Genomic DNA, 5,812 nt, shown 5'->3' with positions numbered 1-5,812 from the left:
GATACCTCCCACGCCTGTAGTAGAGGCATCCACCTCCACCACAAAAGGGAGATCAGGGTCCGGATGAATCAAGAGTGGAGCTTGAGTGAAGGCGTCCTTGAGGTTTTGGAAGGCTGCGGCCGAGTCTGGAGTCCAATGTAGGGTACGTGGTTTTCCCTTGAGCAGGCTGGTAAGTGGAGAAGTGATTATGCTGTAGTTCTTGATGAATCGACGGTAAAAATTGGCAAAACCTAGGAATCTTTGGAGTTCTTTTATGGTAGTGGGTTTTGGCCAGGACACTACTGCAGCCACCTTCCCCTCATCCATGCGAACCCCCTCCTGATCTATGATATACCCGAGGAAGTGCACTGAAGACAAATGGAATGAACATTTCTCCGCCTTGAGGTATAGGTTGTGCTCTCGTAGACGTTGGAGGACCTCCGCAACGTGGAGGCGATGTTCGGCCTCACTCCGGGAGTAAATCAGGATATCATCAATATAGACGACGACGAAGTGGTGCAGGAACTCCCGGAGTAACTCGTGGATGAAATTTTGGAATATGGAGGGGGCGTTGACCAATCCATAGGGCATGACCAAGTACTCGTAGTGGCCAGTAGGAGTCATGAAGGCCGTCTTCCATTCGTCCCCCTCAAGTATTCTCACGAGGTTGTATGCGCTGCGGAGGTCCAACTTCGTGAACACTTTGGCTGTGCGTAGTTGTTCGAGGGCCGCAGGGACGAGAGGAAGGGGGTAGCGAAACTTGACTGTACCTTGGTTGAGCATTCGGTAATCAATGCATGGCCGCAGCCCTCCATCCTTCTTTGAGACGAAGAAGAAACTGGATGCTGCTGGTGAAGTTGATGGTCGTATGTATCCCTGAGCGAGAGCCTCCTTTATGTACTCCTCCATTGCTTTGGTCTCCGGAAGCGACAACGGGTAGATCTTACCTTTGGGCCATGGAGCATCCGGAACAAGGTCAATGGCGCAGTCCCATGGCCGATGTGGCGGTAGCTGGGAAGCTCTCTTGGGGCAAAAGACGTCCTGGAATTCCGAGTAGACTGAGGGAATCTTGACTGACCTTTTCTCAACAGGACTTTCGATTGAGGTGACGTTGACAGATATCTTTTTTGGGTTGGGACATGGAAGATCTGGGAAGCAGCGGTCCGTACATCCTTTTCCCCACCTGGTAATCTCTCCGGTGCCCCAAGAGAGGATGGGATCATGAGCTACCAGCCACAGGCGCCCCAGAATGATGTCCATAGTAGCTCCCTCCAGAACCAGAAACTGAATTTCCTCCCGATGTAGAACTCCGACTTGAAGGATTATAGGCTCACACTTGCGATGGATACGTGGCCGTGAATTAATCCTGTTGGTTATGGGTTGGATCTGGTAGATGGTATTTGAAGCTGGAGCTGGCGACAGAGGGTGTCCGAGATGAAGTTTCCCGCTGACCCGGAGTCGATGAGGGCTGCGACTGTAACACAAGAGACGTGGGTGGTTAACTGAACATTGGTAGTCAGTGGACGCATATTATCCAGATCTGAATGGATAACACTCACCAAGGATGACGCTGGACGTGTAGGACAATGGATACGAATGTGTCCCGCAGCCCCACAGTACATGCAAAGACCCCGGAGGGCTGGCGGGTGACATGGGTCGGAGGAGTGCAGAAGTGTCAGACTGCTCATTATATGATTTCAACCGGTCAGAACAACGAAGTGACTGCTGAATGAATTTCTCCAATCCCATCGAATCATCTAATGCGGCTAACTGCTTTCGGAGATTGGGTTCTAGGCTGAGCCGGTAGGTGGTTAGGAGAGACTGCTCATTCCATCCGCTGGCAGCGGCTAGAGTGCGAAAACGTAGAGAGTAATCTTGAGTCGTCATACTTCCCTGTTTCAGATGATATAGTTGCTCTCCTGCGGAAACTTCTGTATCTGAGCGTCCGAAAACTTCCTTAAAATGAGCGATGAAGGTTTGTAGCGATTGCGTTGCCGGCCCGGCCTGCTGAAATAAGGTATCCGCCCATTTGAGAGCTGGACCAGTAAGCAGAGATGTGATGAAAGCAATCCTTGAAGCATCTGTGGGATAGAGAGCAGGTTGCATTGTGAATACAAGTGAACATTGTAACAGAAATCCGCTGCACTCCTCCGCCCCGCCAGAGTAGGGCGCTGGTCGGGCCATGGGACTGGAAGGAACGGGGTCCGAAGAAGTGCTGGGTGCCGGTGGTGCTGTAGGACGAACTGGAGTGGGCATGGTGGCATGACTGGCCAACAAAACTTTCCGGAGTGAGTCCACCAGCTCTTGAAACGGATCCAACGTGCTCATGCTGTTGCTGTATTGGTCCGGGCTTCTGTTACGTAAGCAGACCAAACGAGAGAGATGAGAGTGAGTATTAACAGGTTTATTTTCAGCAGAGCAAGTTGAAGGTAATAGCGTGCAGAACCGGGTGAGTATAACAGCTCAGGGTGTGATTCTTGAAATGTAGCTGGATCGTGGATGATTAGCTGCTTTTCCTTTCCAGGGACGATGGGAGGAGGACCGGTGAAGATGACCACACTCACACACACAGCGTTGGAGTTCCGTCGACGGACTTACGGTTGGCACACCGCTAACTGGAGACAAAGACTAGGGCTGTCGCGGTTAAGGAATTTCTCTTGCGGTAATTTTGAGTGGCTCAGTAGCGCGGTATGCGGTATTACCGCCATATATATATAATTGTGTGTAGGCTGTTACAATGTAAGGTCATATTCAGAAATCAATAAACCGAAACCAAATCGCGTTGATACATGAAGTGAAGTAAACAGTACTTACATAGAAACCTAGCCAGAAAGAAATGCAAATTTTTGAAGAAAAATGTCAGACATATTTAGAGGCTTTGCATCTGAAATCTTCGTACATACATCAGTTAGCGCGCGCCCTCGAGTCTGACTGGACAAGAGACTTTCTGTCAGTATTTCACCTGCGTGTTCTAGGCGAGCTGTCAGTCAGTGCAGTTTCATTTTTACGCCACAAGATGGGGGCAAGAGACTATTATCTTTGAGTAAGTCTTTAAACCGTTCATTCAACTACACGTTCAAAAACGCTTATTTATTCAAAGAGAGACGTAATGAAACACGAAGTTGAAATCATTTTAACTTTAATCGCCACTTTTAAAGGCTCTGCTGACCAGCAGAGCATCGATGTTAAGACAGAGATTTCACTTTCCTTGGACATGACAAGCTAGTTTCATATATATACCTGACTCGGTCTGAAAGACAGACGCAGGTAATCGCACAAGCTCAGTCGATCTCTCTCTCATTCGCTGTCTGTTTAGGCTTGTTAAGTGCATATCTACTGAGCCTCATAATAGACACATTATGTTATCATTACTAACTTATTATTAATTTAATATTCAGCACACAGGCATTAAGTGAGAAGGGCAAATCCTTAGGAAAAAAGAAAACAGGCAAATATCGCGGTTGCTGCGGATGTTGCATTCCTCTGCGGTTATGCAGGTCAATAGCGCGGTATTGCGATATTGCGGTTATCGCGACAGCCCTAACAAAGACTGGACTTGGACTAGAACAGACGAGAAGACAGGTAAGTAATCAGAAGGTAAGGATCATGGTAAGTTTAGTAGGGATTTGAGACCACTTAGAGTGAAGCTCAATGAGTCCGCTTCGTGCAAACGAGCCCGGACAATGATGGCTGTGTGTGAGGTGCTCTTGTAGTGAGATGATGATTGAGTGCAGGTGCATGATGATCAGAATTCAGGTGACTGTGATCGGGGCGTGATTGTGGGTGCAGAACCTGACCAATCCGTAACAGTTTTAACAGCTGCAGTTTTAAGGGAGTTTGGAAAGTCCCACAAAGTCCCAGAATAAGAGATCTGCTTCTAAACAGTTAGAGTGATGGTTCTGAGTAGATTTGACTACATTGCTTTGACTCGGCCGAGTGGCACGCTGTGTGGGCAGAAAGACAGGTCCTCAGGCCTTTGCACAATTGAGGCACGGTTCAAAAACATACCGTGTCGTCGGGGTCTCCCATCCAACAGCGAGGCCAGAGAAAGCCAATGGGGGAAAGGCGCCGCTGGGATGGAACCCAGGATCGCCTGTTTACAAGACAGGCACTTTGACCTGCTAAGCCACGGTGCCTCCTCAGTGAGACCCGTTAGCCTGAAATGCTATCCTTCAAAAGCAGGTGAGAGGGTAGTGTTGCAAGAGAAACTGCCCGCTGTCCTCGAGCTCCTCTGTGTCCCCTTTTGCCGTCCGTTTTTTGGTAAACACGAGCTCGGCTGTATTGTGGCGTGCAACCAAAGGCATCGCTGGGATTCGAACGCAGGATCTCCTGTTTACTAGACTAGCCGGGCAGCACGTTCGCCCTACGGGAGGGCGACTCAGACAATCCAGGCTTCCAGAGAAGAGGCCAGGGGTTGGCTGACCAGGCGCTGGACAGCTTTAAGGCGTTTGCCGACAACTGAGTCGGGGCGGTTTGCAAAATTAACAACTCGCTATCGGAAAAGCTTGCGCTTGCTTTACTGGAAAATTGTCCAAGGCACTGCTGGGATTCGAACCCAGGATCTCCTGTTTACGAGACAGGCACTTTAACCAACTAAGCCACGGCGCCAACCCGCATGCTAATTGTGGGGATGGCGTCTTAGACGATGCATGAATAAACACTTCGTACGTCCTGCTGCCTCCACTTGATGCAAGACAGTGATTGCCATACCTCAACTGAATTGGTTCTTGGGCATGTTTTGCTAGCTTTTAAATATGATTGACATTTTCTTTAAATCAATTTACGCTGAGAACAGGAGGCCTCCAAATGGTTTCTGCTGTCCGATTGCAACATTGCGCATGATGGGCTTAACAAAATGGCAAAAATCACAACTCGAGCTCCTCTGTGTCCCCATTTGCCGTCCGTTTTTTGGTAAACACAAGCTCGGCAGTGTCCAAGGCACCGCTGGGATTTGAACCCAGAATCTCCTGTTTACGAGACAGGCACTTTAACCAACTAAGCCACGGCGCCAAACCGCATGCAAGGCTGTCGGAAGGGTTACTCCAAGGGTCAAAACATCCAGAGGCTGGCCAGGTGCTGGTACGCATAAAAGAGAATGTCTACAAATTTCTACTCCCTGAGGGCAACTCTGCACAGTATGAGAGTTACAAGAAAGCTAAAAGCCGCGACTCTGGTGGGACTCGAACCCACAACCTTTGAATGGCCTCATCTGGCAGTCTAGAAGTCCAATGCGCTATCCATTGCGCCACAGAGCCCTGTAGGTATGCCAGGCTGGGCCACTGAGCCCTTTTCTTACAGATTTGTGCCCGTCCAGCTCGGCTGAATGGCACGCTGTGTGGGCAGAAAGACAGGTCCTCAGGTCTTTGCACAATTTAGGCATGGCTCAAAAACAGAGTCTCGTCGGGATCTCCCATCCAACAACGAGGCCAGAGAGAGCCACTGATGGAAAGGAAACCGCTGGGATGCGCTTTGACCAGCTAAGCCACGGCGCCTCCTTGGTGGGACCAGTTAGCCTAGGATCCTATCCTTCAAAAGCAGGTGAGAGGGTAGTTTTGCAAGGGAAACCGCCCGCTGTCCTCGAGCTTCTATGTGTCTCCATTCGCCGTCCATTCGCCGTAAAGCACGACGTTGGCTGTATTGTGGCGCGCAACCAGAGGCATTGCTCGGATTCAAACCCAGGCTGACCTTCCGGGTCTGTGGCCGTCCAACGGTAAGAGAGCGCGTTCTCTCTCTGCAGGAAGGACAGGCCCTCGGGTCTCTGCACAATTGCAGTGTCCAGTGTCGTTTGAAAGGCAGAGGCACTGTAAGGGCCTCAGGTCCAAGGGAGGGCAAA

The 5,812-nt window shown here is 49.9% G+C and overlaps 3 non-coding genes across 3 annotated transcripts; all 3 read right to left on the bottom strand.

Annotated features, from left to right (window-relative positions):
* Positions 1-4,513: 4,513 nt before the first annotated feature.
* Positions 4,514-4,587, bottom strand: trnat-cgu (transfer RNA threonine (anticodon CGU)). The gene has a single exon. It is a non-coding gene; the product is annotated as a tRNA-Thr (tRNA).
* Positions 4,588-4,915: 328 nt separating this feature from the next.
* Positions 4,916-4,989, bottom strand: trnat-cgu (transfer RNA threonine (anticodon CGU)). Its single transcript has one exon. It is a non-coding gene; the product is annotated as a tRNA-Thr (tRNA).
* A 155-nt stretch (positions 4,990-5,144) lies between these two features.
* Positions 5,145-5,234, bottom strand: trnar-ucu (transfer RNA arginine (anticodon UCU)). Its single transcript is given in 2 exon segments — positions 5,145-5,180; positions 5,198-5,234. It is a non-coding gene; the product is annotated as a tRNA-Arg (tRNA).
* Between the last annotated feature and the right edge of the window lie 578 nt (positions 5,235-5,812).

The sequence above is a fragment of the Garra rufa genome, chromosome 1 (assembly GCF_049309525.1).
Source record: "Garra rufa chromosome 1, GarRuf1.0, whole genome shotgun sequence".
NCBI classification, from domain to species: Eukaryota; Metazoa; Chordata; class Actinopteri; order Cypriniformes; family Cyprinidae; genus Garra; species Garra rufa.
The sequence above is the reverse complement of the archived record's forward strand: the minus strand, read 5'-3'. Positions and strand labels throughout refer to the sequence as shown.